The sequence below is a fragment of the Haemorhous mexicanus genome, chromosome 4 (genome assembly GCF_027477595.1).
Source record: "Haemorhous mexicanus isolate bHaeMex1 chromosome 4, bHaeMex1.pri, whole genome shotgun sequence".
Lineage (NCBI taxonomy): Eukaryota > Metazoa > Chordata > Aves > Passeriformes > Fringillidae > Haemorhous > Haemorhous mexicanus.
This window is the reverse complement of record NC_082344.1, coordinates 53,040,158-53,055,232: the sequence shown is the minus strand read 5'-3', so window position 1 is coordinate 53,055,232 and position 15,075 is coordinate 53,040,158. Positions and strand designations below refer to the sequence as shown.

Here is a 15,075-nt window from a genome sequence, read left to right as displayed (position 1 = left end):
CTTTTAGGCACACCCAAAGCTCACTAGCAGGCCACGATGGTGTCTGGTTCTGCCCTCTTCCTGTCCCTGTGTAGGGATGGAGCATTGCTGTGCTTTCAGGAAGCTCTTTGTGAAACCTTCCGGCATTGCAAGCTCCTTTGCCCTCGGAGGATGCTTGCCATGGAATCCCTTACGGCTGGGTTCAGAGCATACTCAAGTTGGCCCTTCTAAAACCCAGGGTCCTTGTCCCCTTCAGTGTGCTCGGCACGACCTTTAACTCCATGCGGCTGTGCAACTGGAGCAGCAGGACAGGGACCTTTGCAGCCTGAGCTGCCCTTGTTCCTCTCTGTCCCTGCACAGAACACAGCGAGGAGGAGAACGGCAGCAGGGCCCTGTGTGTCCCCGGGCTCAGGTTTTGCACCGCTTCAGCTGCACGGAGACGCGGCTCAAGTGAAAAACCAAACTGTTTATTAAGGGAAAGCGAAGCAAAGGGGTGAGCAGGGAGACATAAAAAGGGAGTGGGCAGGGCCTGAGAGCTGGAGGGAGGGAGCTGCCAACAGGGAGAGAGATGGCAGGAGCTCCTGGAGCTTCCCACAGGCTCAGCTCTGAGCAGCAAGAGCTGTGCCTGGAGCTCCAGCTGGTCCATCCTGCTCTGCAGGTGCTCCCATCTTCAGTGGGAGCTGGAAATCGCCGATGGACGCCGATGGTACATCTGATCCAGCAGAGGAACGAAGTCCTGCAGATCTTCTCTCGAAGGCCAGCTGAATCAGGACGCTGATGCAGGATGGGCTCTCATCTTCCCTGAGGGCTTGGAGAGCTGGAAGAGAGAGGAACGGAGCCAGGGTCAGAGGCCAGATTGAGGGAATCCGAGGAAAGCCTCCTGCCAGGGCCATCCCAGCCGGCTCTTGCCATGGCTTCAGCCGGAAGGTGCCGGCCACGGATCCCCCCCGTTTCCCTGATAGCTCTCCGGGCTCTTCCCCTGCCGTCCCTCGTCCGCACGGGGAGCAGAGCCCTCCACAGCCCGGGCACGGATTGTAGCTCCAGGGCCGGGATTTGCAGCTGCCCCCGGCGGCCCCCGCTGCCACGCAGCTGCGGCTGCCCTGACTCACCCTCGCTGAGGACCTGGAGCTCCTCCTTCTGCCACTTCACGAGCACGCCGGCCACCCCTGGGAAGACAGAGCCTGTGGCGGCCCCAGGCGGCGCAGCTGCGCGCCACGGGCGCTGCCAGCCCTGGGGCCGCACGCCCTCCTCCCCGGACAGGGCTCCAGCCGGCCCCTGCCCCACCCCGCGGCCCGAGGGCACGGCTGCGGGAGGGCGGCGGCCGCGCCGAAGGTGGGCGGGGCTGCAGCGGCCCGGGCGCGGCTCCCGCTGCCGGGGCAGCAGCCGGGCCGGGGGCAGGGAGGGGCGCCGGACTCACCGATGATCCTGACGGCCGCCCCTCGCACGGGTCTCTGTGGGCTCTGCAGGCGCGGCAGGGCCCAGCGCAGGTGCTCGGCTGCTCGGCTCTCGTCCTGCAGCAGCTGCGGGGAGCGCCGGGAGGGAAGGCTCGGCGCGGGCTCTGCCCCTCGGCCGGGCGCTCCCCACGCCAGGCACCGGCCCAGCCGGCCCGCACGGCCCGGGCCAGCGAGCAGCGTGCGGGGCGCAGGCTGGCGGGCCCAGATGCTGCGCTGGGCAGGGGCACAGCTGCCAGCCCCCCGCCTTGAGCACCGGGGGTAGGGGACTTCTCCAGCCTGCAGCTGGGGCTCCCAGGCTGTCCTTACCAGGCACTCGGCAAACTTCATCTGCTGCCCCTTCAGCAGCAGCTGCTCGAGATCCCTCCTCCTCAGGAAGCGTGCCGCACGAAGCAGGGCTTTGCGAGAGGACTGGAGAGTAGCAGAGAGCTACAGGTGGCACCGGAGCCCGGGGCACGGCACCTGGGTCCCTGTGCCCAGGCCAGGGGAGGACTGGAGCCCGCGAGGCGCCAGGGCAAGAGGCGGCCGAGCCCCCTGCCAGGGATGTGGCAGCATCACACGAACCCTCACCTTGGCCACGTGCAGGTTCTCGTCGTGCCAGCGCAAGAAGAGAGGGAGCAGGCTCTGGCTCACGATTGTCGTGAGAGGATTTTCCCCCTCTTCCGCTACCAGCTCCATCACCTTGCAGAAGAGCTGAATGGAGAGCAGCCGCACCTGGCTGTTGTCCTGCAAGGATAGGAAAAGTCCTAAGCACCAACTACTCCAGGCTCATTGGGGCAAAGGCCCAAAACTGCACAGGGCACAAAGTTTCCAGGCAGCGTCCAGTGCCCTTGGCTGGGGGCACAGAGCCTTACGTTCTCAAAGAGTGGCAGGAGGGACTCAGCCAGGTTCAGGAAGGTGGCGCTGGGTGGCTCGAGGTCTTTGTCCTGGAGCATATCCGTGAGCCCACAGAGGGTCATCCAGACCATCTCTGCATCTGGATCAGCCAGCTGCTCCACCAGGCGTTGATACAGGCCACATATTCCTCCGGCCTGTGTGCAAGACGAGGCTGTGCTGTGAAGCCGTGACCAACCGCAGCACCAACGGCTGCTTGGGCCACTTGGGCAGCTGAAGAGGGAGGCAGGAGAGCTGGGAGCAGCTGCCTCTGCTGCCAAAGCCCAGCCAAGCCCAAAGGTGTGCGCTCCCCAGGCCCACGCTGCCAGCGCGGCTTCAGCCCGTGCCCCCTTCTCACCAGCGAGGGCTCCTTGCGGAGCACCGCGAGGCCTCTGAGCGCCAGGCGCAGCCTGTCGCTGCACTCGCTCGGCAGGTGCCTGGATAGCACCAACAGGGCGCTGGGACCGTGTATGCTCAAGTCCAGGCACTCCAGGAGCTGAAAGGCACAGGAGGGAGGTGTCAGGGGAGCCGGCTGGAAGGAGCCCAGAGCCGCACAGGGCCGGGCCTAGGCAGCAGCGGCCGGCGCGGGCAGCGTCCCAGGCGGCTGCAGCTACGAGAGGCCAGAGAGCTGGGAGGCAGCTCAGCCAGGCAGCGCTGGCCATCAGGCTCACCTCCACAAAGAAGGCCAGGACAGGCAGATGCCAGCGTGGCTGCTTCTCGATGAGCAGGCTGAGCAGGTGCGAGGCCATGTAGGGACACAGGGGGGTCAAGCCATGGCGCATCTCCCTGGCAGGGGAAAAAGGCACCAAGGCCCTGAGCTGGGCGGGCAAACCTCTCCCAGGAGCAGCTCATGGAGGTCTGATCTTTCCCCAGCACTCTGCGAGGGCACATGGGCCCCTTGGGAGGCGGCTGCTCTTGGGCACCCTCCTCTCCCAGCCTCTCCAGTCTGCTCGGCCCTCCCTCCGTGACAAGGCCCTCTCGCTTACAAGCCTGGGGACCGTGTGGGGCACTGCGGGCACGGGGCCCAAATGCTGGCAGTGGTGGCGGGGAGTAGGGGATCTCACCTGGCCAGCAGACCCGCTGCATAGTGCTGCGTGTTGGCACAGAGCAGCTTCTCCCAGACCTGCTTGTGCTCCAGAGCCACCAGCTTCTTGTCAAAGCCCAGTCTGGAGAGCAGAGCCTTCGTGGTCTGCACTGCAAACCTGTGTGCCGAGCAAAGGCCGGGTCACGCTGGGAGCGCTGGCCCTGGCCACAAGGGCGTGGGAAGGACAGGGCGACTGGCACCTGTTGGGCTTGCTGGGAAGGCCGTGTTCCTTCCGGCACGCTCTCCAGAAGCTCTGGGTCTCAACGTCTTCTGGCGTCTGCTCTGTGGTGGTAACAACTTGCAGGAGCAGAGCCACGAACAGCTGGGGAGAGTGGAGCAGAATAGCATAGTGCCACTCAGACATGGGGGCGATCCTCCACAGTGCCAGAGTTGCCTGCAAGAGACAAAGCACACTGAGGCAGTGCCAGGGTATCCATGAGGCAGGGCCCGAGGGGAGACGCAGGGGGAGCACCCAGCCTGCTGCCCCTAGGCCAGCTTTCAGCCCAGGCAGGGAGCTGCAGGGTGGGGAGAGCATGGAGAGCTGCTGGAGAGGCAACCTGGAGGGCGAGCATAGGCCAGCTCCAGAAACTCACAGCCAGGGCAAAGACGGCCTTGTTGTCCCCGCTGCAGGAGAACCCGCCGTACGCTGGCTGCTGCTCTATGGCGGAGAGCAGTGCTGGAAGCACCTCAGCTGCGGCTACTTCGGAGGTGCCGATGGCCCTCCACATCAGCGCGGCGGCTCTGTGGGAGCAGAGCTGTGCGTCAGTACCGTGCCCCGTGCAGCTGCGTTGGGCCGGGAGGGAGCGTGGCAGCAGGCTCAGGAAACAGAGGGGCCTGAGGGTCCCGGTGCTCTCCACCTGTCTGGCAGACCCCGCTGGACAGGCTGTACAGGGCGAGGGGCCCTACGGGCCCGTGAGCACCGAGCTCTCGAGGCAGTTGTGCCCTGTACCTGTCACATGTTGGAGCACAGTGCAGGAGGCTCCTCACCACCTGGGCAGGGTGTTCTTCGGTCAGGCTGAGGATTTCCATTTGCAGCCCGGCGTCCACGGTGATACAGGTAGTGAGTCTCTGAAGGATGTCACTCACCGCGGCTAGCACCTGGAGGAAGCGGCATGGAGAAGACTTGGAATGCTGCCCAAGGGAGCAACTTCCCCAGCTTCCCCCAAGAAGTGCTTGCCTTCCCTGCCCACTGTGATGGGGCAGAAGGGGCCCAGTGCACATGGCCTGAGGGGCTGCGTGATCCTGGGAGGCCTTCAGCCCTGCCCCCAGGCTGCTTACATGCTGTGGAGAAGAAACACCCATCTGGAAAAACTCCAGAGTGGGCCCAGGACTCACATTCAGCATGGGCATGGCCTCAGTCTCTGGGATGCCCTCGAGGTGGGTGTAAGTGGTGGCCATGCCCTCCGCCAGGGCCATGTCAGCCTCCGCCCAGCCCTCGGCCGTTTCCAACTCCGAGACTGTTGTGAACTCTGAGGATGCTGTGCTGGCAGCATCCTCTGCCCGCAGCTCGCTGGGCCCGGAGTCGGGCTCGGCCGTGCCCTCGGTGGTGGGGCCGCTGGTCTTTCTGCGCCGAAGGCGCAGGAACCTCCGCAGTGTCTGCAGCAGAAGGAAGGGGCGGGAAGAGAGGGACGTTACATGGTCTGCTCCGAGCGTGGAGCCAGGCTGAGCAGTGCCAGGAGGCCCGGCTCAGGTGGGGATGGCCGCAGGTACCTGGGCTGCTCTGCGGAAGCTGCCACGGGGGGGGTCCTGCACTTGAGCCTGCTCCTTGGCTGCATCTGGCGAAGAGTGAGCGCACAGCCAGAGCTGAGGCGTCGTGGGAGAGGCCGGAGAACACAGCCCAGCCCTGCACTCCCCCAGCAGGGACAGCCCTCTGGGTGTCCAAGGGATGGAGCACGGCCATCGGGGGGCAGGCCCGGCCCCTGTCCCATCCCGTCCGTGGGTATGTCCACAGGAATGGGTTGGGATGGGATGGGATGGGATGAGATGGGATGGGATGGGATGGGATGGGATGGGATGGGATGGGATGGGATGGGATTGGGCCAGGCCAGCCTCAGGTACCGGCCCTGCGGCCCGGCTCTGCCACTCACCATCCTGCAGCGGCCGCAACTGCTCCGGCTCTGCAGGCTGCTCCTCTGGGGCAGCTGCAGGACCATTCCTTTTCTTCCCCCGAAGCCCCTTGAGCAGGCTGAGCATTCTGCCTGCCATCCTTCTGTCTGACCTCGAGGGCACCTTCGAGACAGATGCCTCAGCAAGGTCAGAGTCAGGAAGTGCTGCAGTCGTGCCTTGCAGGCACCTGCAACAGAGGGGCCTCAGGAAGGCTACAGGACAGCAAGTCCTGAACTCGGTTCTCGAGGGCTCCTGCCACAATCACAGGAGACTCCTCGCGCGTGACCGAGGTCGCCAAGTCCCACGGCCTGGCCACGAGGGCACCGGCCGCAGGGCTGGGATGTGCCTCGAAAAAGCTCCGAGTCCCTGAATCCCGAGGTCTGGCCGTGAGGCCAGCCGCAGGAGGAATGCCTCGGAAAAGCTCCGGGTCAGCAACGAACAAGCAGGCTGTGGGGGGACGCCTCACAGCACCGCTCTGTCACGTCCTGTCCCGTCGCGCGCACCGAGCACTCTGGCGTGGCCGTGCTGCTGCCAGCGCCTATGTCAGCGCGTGTCACAAAGGGCTGCTCAGACACGCTGTCCCTTTTGGTGACACCGTGAACCTTCTTCTCCGTGTCACAAAGGGACACGCTGCCACGTGCCCTGGGGCCACGCCCTCCCCACCCAAGGTGCCCCCAGTTCGAAGGAATCCGTTGTCCCAAGTGTCCAACATAGCCCAGGACACACCAAGACCCACCAAGTGCTCAGGGAAGGGCTCTCCGCGGTGCCCAGCCCGCACAGCCCAGCTGGGTGCCGGCCCTGGAGCAGAGCAGCTTCCAGCAAGCAAGAGGCAAACGCATCTTGCCAAGAGTTAAAACACACCAAATAGGGAAGATGGCATTAATGTGTGCATAAAGGCCTTTGAATTCACAGCTCTCAGAGAGATATTAGGGGATCTCGGCTGGACAGAGATGATCCAGATCTGTCCTGTGCTCAAAGGCGAGGAACACACCCTGCTGCTGTTGCTTGGCGGGGTCTCCGCAGGCCCAGGCGGATGCCAAAGCTGCTCTTCACAGCCTTCTCCCTTCCCACACCCCTCTGCCAAGTGCGAGGGGCCTCAAGGACAGAAAGGAGCGCAGGGAGCCAAAGGGAGATGGGCCACTACCTCACTGGGGGCTCCTGGGGAAGCACTTGGCTTGAGAAGCAAGCCCCTCCCTTCCAATGGCATTTCCCCAAATGCCTCCATTTCCCAGGGAACACCAAGACACACTTGAGAAACCCTGGCAAGGCTGAATTACGCTCTTGCAGCACAGGCACTCCAGCTTGAGTTCATCTTCCTTCCCCTGAGTCTGTTTCCACGTGTCCCTTGTGGCGCGCAGCCCCGGCCCCCTATAAACAAGAGCTGCCCGCTGCCTGTTCAAGTGCCTGAATGCCTGCCTGCGCTCACGGCAGCAAAACCAGGCTGTTCCCAGCCAGGGAGCGGAGCCCTGTTCCCGCAGGAGGCTCTCCTGAGCCCCTTCCCCACTGCGCACGCAGCACTTCTCCTGCCCGCCCAGAATGCTCTTGGCACAGCAGAGCAGAAGCTGGCCAGCTCTGGGCTCAGCTCACCCCAAACACAGCCGCAGGAAGACACAGCGGCTGTTTTGCAGCCATGGCCGAGAGAGATGGGAAGGGTCCCCTGCCTCTGGTCTCGCTTGGTTGGGTTGCTGTCTGTGCCTGAGGCAGGGGCTGCCCGATTCCTCGCCTGTGGGGAGAGCAGAGCCGCCGGAACCGTGGCCAGCGTGCAGGCACTGCCTGACAGCGCTGCGGTCGCTGGGACGGTCACGCCTCTGAGTCTCAGCCATTCCCTGCTGCTGCTGCTGCTTCTCCATTTGCTTTTAGGCACACCCAAAGCTCACTAGCAGGCCACGATGGTGTCTGGTTCTGCCCTCTTCCTGTCCCTGTGTAGGGATGGAGCATTGCTGTGCTTTCAGGAAGCTCTTTGTGAAACCTTCCGGCATTGCAAGCTCCTTTGCCCTCGGAGGATGCTTGCCATGGAATCCCTTACGGCTGGGTTCAGAGCATACTCAAGTTGGCCCTTCTAAAACCCAGGGTCCTTGTCCCCTTCAGTGTGCTCGGCACGACCTTTAACTCCATGCGGCTGTGCAACTGGAGCAGCAGGACAGGGACCTTTGCAGCCTGAGCTGCCCTTGTTCCTCTCTGTCCCTGCACAGAACACAGCGAGGAGGAGAACGGCAGCAGGGCCCTGTGTGTCCCCGGGCTCAGGTTTTGCACCGCTTCAGCTGCACGGAGACGCGGCTCAAGTGAAAAACCAAACTGTTTATTAAGGGAAAGCGAAGCAAAGGGGTGAGCAGGGAGACATAAAAAGGGAGTGGGCAGGGCCTGAGAGCTGGAGGGAGGGAGCTGCCAACAGGGAGAGAGATGGCAGGAGCTCCTGGAGCTTCCCACAGGCTCAGCTCTGAGCAGCAAGAGCTGTGCCTGGAGCTCCAGCTGGTCCATCCTGCTCTGCAGGTGCTCCCATCTTCAGTGGGAGCTGGAAATCGCCGATGGACGCCGATGGTACATCTGATCCAGCAGAGGAACGAAGTCCTGCAGATCTTCTCTCGAAGGCCAGCTGAATCAGGACGCTGATGCAGGATGGGCTCTCATCTTCCCTGAGGGCTTGGAGAGCTGGAAGAGAGAGGAACGGAGCCAGGGTCAGAGGCCAGATTGAGGGAATCCGAGGAAAGCCTCCTGCCAGGGCCATCCCAGCCGGCTCTTGCCATGGCTTCAGCCGGAAGGTGCCGGCCACGGATCCCCCCCGTTTCCCTGATAGCTCTCCGGGCTCTTCCCCTGCCGTCCCTCGTCCGCACGGGGAGCAGAGCCCTCCACAGCCCGGGCACGGATTGTAGCTCCGGGGCCGGGATTTGCAGCTGCCCCCGGCGGCCCCCGCTGCCACGCAGCTGCGGCTGCCCTGACTCACCCTCGCTGAGGACCTGGAGCTCCTCCTTCTGCCACTTCACGAGCACGCCGGCCACCCCTGGGAAGACAGAGCCTGTGGCGGCCCCAGGCGGCGCAGCTGCGCGCCACGGGCGCTGCCAGCCCTGGGGCCGCACGCCCTCCTCCCCGGACAGGGCTCCAGCCGGCCCCTGCCCCACCCCGCGGCCCGAGGGCACGGCTGCGGGAGGGCGGCGGCCGCGCCGGAGGTGGGCGGGGCTGCAGCGGCCCGGGCGCGGCTCCCGCTGCCGGGGCAGCAGCCGGGCCGGGGGCAGGGAGGGGCGCCGGACTCACCGATGATCCTGACGGCCGCCCCTCGCACGGGTCTCTGTGGGCTCTGCAGGCGCGGCAGGGCCCAGCGCAGGTGCTCGGCTGCTCGGCTCTCGTCCTGCAGCAGCTGCGGGGAGCGCCGGGAGGGAAGGCTCGGCGCGGGCTCTGCCCCTCGGCCGGGCGCTCCCCACGCCAGGCACCGGCCCAGCCGGCCCGCACGGCCCGGGCCAGCGAGCAGCGTGCGGGGCGCAGGCTGGTGGGCCCAGATGCTGCGCTGGGCAGGGGCACAGCTGCCAGCCCCCCGCCTTGAGCACCGGGAGCAGGGGACTTCTCCAGCCTGCAGCTGGGGCTCCCAGGCTGTCCTTACCAGGCACTCGGCAAACTTCATCTGCTGCCCCTTCAGCAGCAGCTGCTCGAGATCCCTCCTCCTCAGGAAGCGTGCCGCACGAAGCAGGGCTTTGCGAGAGGACTGGAGAGTAGCAGAGAGCTACAGGTGGCACCGGAGCCCGGGGCACGGCACCTGGGTCCCTGTGCCCAGGCCAGGGGAGGACTGGAGCCCGCGAGGCGCCAGGGCAAGAGGCGGCCGAGCCCCCTGCCAGGGATGTGGCAGCATCACACGAACCCTCACCTTGGCCACGTGCAGGTTCTCGTCGTGCCAGCGCAAGAAGAGAGGGAGCAGGCTCTGGCTCACGATTGTCGTGAGAGGATTTTCCCCCTCTTCCGCTACCAGCTCCATCACCTTGCAGAAGAGCTGAATGGAGAGCAGCCGCACCTGGCTGTTGTCCTGCAAGGATAGGAAAAGTCCTAAGCACCAACTACTCCAGGCCCATTAGGGCAAAGGCCCAAAACTGCACAGGGCACAAAGTTTCCAGGCAGCGTCCAGTGCCCTTGGCTGGGGGCACAGAGCCTTACGTTCTCAAAGAGTGGCAGGAGGGACTCAGCCAGGTTCAGGAAGGTGGCGCTGGGTGGCTCGAGGTCTTTGTCCTGGAGCATATCCGTGAGCCCACAGAGGGTCATCCAGACCATCTCTGCATCTGCGTCAGCCAGCTGCTCCACCAGGCGTTGATACAGGCCACATATTCCTCCGGCCTGTGTGCAAGACGAGGCTGTGCTGTGAAGCCGTGACCAACCGCAGCACCAACGGCTGCTTGGGCCACTTGGGCAGCTGAAGAGGGAGGCAGGAGAGCTGGGAGCAGCTGCCTCTGCTGCCAAAGCCCAGCCAAGCCCAAAGGTGTGCGCTCCCCAGCCCCACGCTGCCAGCGCGGCTTCAGCCCGTGCCCCCTTCTCACCAGCGAGGGCTCCTTGCGGAGCACCGCGAGGCCTCTGAGCGCCAGGCGCAGCCTGTCCCTGCACTCGCTCGGCAGGTGCCTGGATAGCACCAACAGGGCGCTGGGACCGTGTATGCTCAAGTCCAGGCACTCCAGGAGCTGAAAGGCACAGGAGGGTGGTGTCAGGGGAGCCGGCTGGCAGGAGCCCAGAGCCGCACAGGGCCGGGCCTAGGCAGCAGCGGCGGGCGCGGGCAGCGTCCCAGGCGGCTGCAGCTACGAGAGGCCAGAGAGCTGGGAGGCAGCTCAGCCAGGCAGCGCTGGCCATCAGGCTCACCTCCACAAAGAAGGCCAGGACAGGCAGATGCCAGCGTGGCTGCTTCTCGATGAGCAGGCTGAGCAGGTGCGAGGCCATGTAGGGACACAGGGGGGTCAAGCCATGGCGCATCTCCCTGGCAGGGGAAAAAGGCACCAAGGCCCTGAGCCGGGTGGGCAAACCTCTCCCAGGAGCAGCTCATGGAGGTCTGATCTTTCCCCAGCACTCTGCGAGGGCACATGGGCCCCTTGGGAGGCGGCTGCTCCTGGGCACCCTCCTCTCCCAGCCTCTCCAGTCTGCTCGGCCCTCCCTCCGTGACAAGGCCCTCTCGCTTACAAGCCTGGGGACCGTGTGGGGCACTGCGGGCACGGGGCCCAAATGCTGGCAGTGGTGGCGGGGAGTAGGGGATCTCACCTGGCCAGCAGACCCGCTGCATAGTGCTGCGTGTTGGCACAGAGCAGCTTCTCCCAGACCTGCTTGTGCTCCAGAGCCACCAGCTTCTTGTCAAAGCCCAGTCTGGAGAGCAGAGCCTTCGTGGTCTGCACTGCAAACCTGTGTGCCGAGCAAAGGCCGGGTCACGCTGGGAGCGCTGGCCCTGGCCACAAGGGCGTGGGAAGGACAGGGCGACTGGCACCTGTTGGGCTTGCTGGGAAGGCCGTGTTCCTTCCGGCACGCTCTCCAGAAGCTCTGGGTCTCAACGTCTTCTGGCGTCTGCTCTGTGGTGGTAACAACTTGCAGGAGCAGAGCCACGAACAGCTGGGGAGAGTGGAGCAGAATAGCATAGTGCCACTCAGACATGGGGGCGATCCTCCACAGTGCCAGAGTTGCCTGCAAGAGACAAAGCACACTGAGGCAGTGCCAGGGTATCCATGAGGCAGGGCCCGAGGGGAGACGCAGGGGGAGCACCCAGCCTGCTGCCCCTAGGCCAGCTTTCAGCCCAGGCAGGGAGCTGCAGGGTGGGGAGAGCATGGAGAGCTGCTGGAGAGGCAACCTGGAGGGCGAGCATAGGCCAGCTCCAGAAACTCACAGCCAGGGCAAAGACGGCCTTGTTGTCCCCGCTGCAGGAGAACCCGCCGTACGCTGGCTGCTGCTCTATGGCGGAGAGCAGTGCTGGAAGCACCTCAGCTGCGGCTACTTCGGAGGTGCCGATGGCCCTCCACATCAGCGCGGCGGCTCTGTGGGAGCAGAGCTGTGCGTCAGTACCGTGCCCCGTGCAGCTGCGTTGGGCCGGGAGGGAGTGTGGCAGCAGGCTCAGGAAACAGAGGGGCCTGAGGGTCCCGGTGCTCTCCGCCTGTCTGGCAGACCCCGCTGGACAGGCTGTACAGGGCGAGGGGCCCTACGGGCCCGTGAGCACCGAGCTCTCGAGGCAGTTGTGCCCTGTACCTGTCACATGTTGGAGCACAGTGCAGGAGGCTCCTCACCACCTGGGCAGGGTGTTCTTCGGTCAGGCTGAGGATTTCCATTTGCAGCCCGGCGTCCACGGTGATACAGGTAGTGAGTCTCTGAAGGATGTCACTCACCGCGGCTAGCACCTGGAGGAAGCGGCATGGAGAAGACTTGGAATGCTGCCCAAGGGAGCAACTTCCCCAGCTTCCCCCAAGAAGTGCTTGCCTTCCCTGCCCACTGTGATGGGGCAGAAGGGGCCCAGTGCACATGGCCTGAGGGGCTGCGTGATCCTGGGAGGCCTTCAGCCCTGCCCCCAGGCTGCTTACATGCTGTGGAGAAGAAACACCCATCTGGAAAAACTCCAGAGTGGGCCCAGGACTCACATTCAGCATGGGCATGGCCTCAGTCTCTGGGATGCCCTCGAGGTGGGTGTAAGTGGTGGCCATGCCCTCCGCCAGGGCCATGTCAGCCTCCGCCCAGCCCTCGGCCGTTTCCAACTCCGAGACTGTTGTGAACTCTGAGGATGCTGTGCTGGCAGCATCCTCTGCCCGCAGCTCGCTGGGCCCGGAGTCGGGCTCGGCCGTGCCCTCGGTGGTGGGGCCGCTGGTCTTTCTGCGCCGAAGGCGCAGGAACCTCCGCAGTGTCTGCAGCAGAAGGAAGGGGCGGGAAGAGAGGGACGTTACATGGTCTTCTCCGAGCGTGGAGCCAGGCTGAGCAGTGCCAGGAGGCCCGGCTCAGGTGGGGATGGCCGCAGGTACCTGGGCTGCTCTGCGGAAGCTGCCACGGGGGGGGTCCTGCACTTGAGCCTGCTCCTTGGCTGCATCTGGCGAAGAGTGAGCGCACAGCCAGAGCTGAGGCGTCGTGGGAGAGGCCGGAGAACACAGCCCAGCCCTGCACTCCCCCAGCAGGGACAGCCCTCTGGGTGTCCAAGGGATGGAGCACGGCCATCGGGGGGCAGGCCCGGCCCCTGTCCCATCCCGTCCGTGGGTATGTCCACAGGAATGGGTTGGGATGGGATGGGATGGGATGAGATGGGATGGGATGGGATGGGATGGGATGGGATGGGATGGGATGGGATGGGATGGGATTGGGCCAGGCCGGCCTCAGGTACCGGCCCTGCGGCCCGGCTCTGCCACTCACCATCCTGCAGCGGCCGCAACTGCTCCGGCTCTGCAGGCTGCTCCTCTGGGGCAGCTGCAGGACCATTCCTTTTCTTCCCCCGAAGCCCCTTGAGCAGGCTGAGCATTCTGCCTGCCATCCTTCTGTCTGACCTCGAGGGCACCTTCGAGACAGATGCCTCAGCAAGGTCAGAGTCAGGAAGTGCTGCAGTCGTGCCTTGCAGGCACCTGCAACAGAAGGGCCTCAGGAAGGCTACAGGACAGCAAGTCCTGAACTCGGTTCTCGAGGGCTCCTGCCACAATCACAGGAGACACCTCGCGCGTGACCGAGGTCGCCAAGTCCCACGGCCTGGCCACGAGGGCACCGGCCGCAGGGCTGGGATGTGCCTCGAAAAAGCTCCGAGTCCCTGAATCCCGAGGTCTGGCCGTGAGGCCAGCCGCAGGAGGAATGCCTCGGAAAAGCTCCGGGTCAGCAACGAACAAGCAGGCTGTGAGGGGACGCCTCACAGCACCGCTCTGTCACGTCCTGTCCCCTTGCGTGCACCGAGCACTCTGGCGTGGCCGTGGTGCTGCCAGCGCCTATGTCAGCGCGTGTCACAAAGGGCTGCTCAGACACGCTGTCCCTTTTGGTGACACCGTGAACCTTCTTCTCCGTGTCACAAAGGGACACGCTGCCACGTGCCCTGGGGCCACGCCCTCCCCACCCAAGGTGCCCCCAGTTCGAAGGAATCCGTTGTCCCAAGTGTCCAACATAGCCCAGGACACACCAAGACCCACCAAGTGCTCAGGGAAGGGCTCTCCGCGGTGCCCAGCCCGCACAGCCCAGCTGGGTGCCGGCCCTGGAGCAGAGCAGCTTCCAGCAAGCAAGAGGCAAACGCATCTTGCCAAGAGTTAAAACACACCAAATAGGGAAGATGGCATTAATGTGTGCATAAAGGCCTTTGAATTCACAGCTCTCAGAGAGATATTAGGGGATCTCGGCTGGACAGAGATGATCCAGATCTGTCCTGTGCTCAAAGGCGAGGAACACACCCTGCTGCTGTTGCTTGGCGGGGTCTCCACAGGCCCAGGTGGATGCCAAAGCTGCTCTTCACAGCCTTCTCCCTTCCCACACCCCTCTGCCAAGTGCGAGGGGCCTCAAGGACAGAAAGGAGCGCAGGGAGCCAAAGGGAGATGGGCCACTACCTCACTGGGGGCTCCTGGGGAAGCACTTGGCTTGAGAAGCAAGCCCCTCCCTTCCAATGGCATTTCCCCAAATGCCTCCATTTCCCAGGGAACACCAAGACACACTTGAGAAACCCTGGCAAGGCTGAATTACGCTCTTGCAGCACAGGCACTCCAGCTTGAGTTCATCTTCCTTCCCCTGAGTCTGTTTCCACGTGTCCCTTGTGGCGCGCAGCCCCGGCCCCCTATAAACAAGAGCTGCCCGCTGCCTGTTCAAGTGCCTGAATGCCTGCCTGCGCTCACGGCAGCAAAACCAGGCTGTTCCCAGCCAGGGAGCGGAGCCCTGTTCCCGCAGGAGGCTCTCCTGAGCCCCTTCCCCACTGCGCACGCAGCACTTCTCCTGCCCGCCCAGAATGCTCTTGGCACAGCAGAGCAGAAGCTGGCCAGCTCTGGGCTCAGCTCACCCCAAACACAGCCGCAGGAAGACACAGCGGCTGTTTTGCAGCCATGGCCGAGAGAGATGGGAAGGGTCCCCTGCCTCTGGTCTCGCTTGGTTGGGTTGCTGTCTGTGCCTGAGGCAGGGGCTGCCCGATTCCTCGCCTGTGGGGAGAGCAGAGCCGCCGGAACCGTGGCCAGCGTGCAGGCACTGCCTGACAGCGCTGCGGTCGCTGGGACGGTCACGCCTCTGAGTCTCAGCCATTCCCTGCTGCTGCTGCTGCTTCTCCATTTGCTTTTAGGCACACCCAAAGCTCACTAGCAGGCCACGATGGTGTCTGGTTCTGCCCTCTTCCTGTCCCTGTGTAGGGATGGAGCATTGCTGTGCTTTCAGGAAGCTCTTTGTGAAACCTTCCGGCATTGCAAGCTCCTTTGCCCTCGGAGGATGCTTGCCATGGAATCCCTTACGGCTGGGTTCAGAGCATACTCAAGTTGGCCCTTCTAAAACCCAGGGTCCTTGTCCCCTTCAGTGTGCTCGGCACGACCTTTAACTCCATGCGGCTGTGCAACTGGAGCAGCAGGACAGGGACCTTTGCAGCCTGAGCTGCCCTTGTTCCTCTCTGTCCCTGCACAGAACACAGCGAGGAGGAGAACGGCAGCAGGGCCCTGTGTG

At 64.3% G+C, this 15,075-nt stretch overlaps 2 long non-coding RNA genes across 2 annotated transcripts; both read right to left on the bottom strand.

The window, feature by feature from the left end:
* Positions 1–425: 425 nt before the first annotated feature.
* LOC132326937 (uncharacterized) lies at positions 426–1,278 on the bottom strand. Its single transcript, XR_009486375.1, has 2 exons — positions 1,089–1,278; positions 426–796 (listed from the first exon to the last, which is right to left on the bottom strand). It is a non-coding gene; the product is annotated as an uncharacterized LOC132326937 (long non-coding RNA).
* Positions 1,279–7,771: 6,493 nt separating this feature from the next.
* On the bottom strand, positions 7,772–8,624 carry LOC132326936 (uncharacterized). Its single transcript, XR_009486374.1, has 2 exons — positions 8,435–8,624; positions 7,772–8,142 (listed from the first exon to the last, which is right to left on the bottom strand). It is a non-coding gene; the product is annotated as an uncharacterized LOC132326936 (long non-coding RNA).
* Between the last annotated feature and the right edge of the window lie 6,451 nt (positions 8,625–15,075).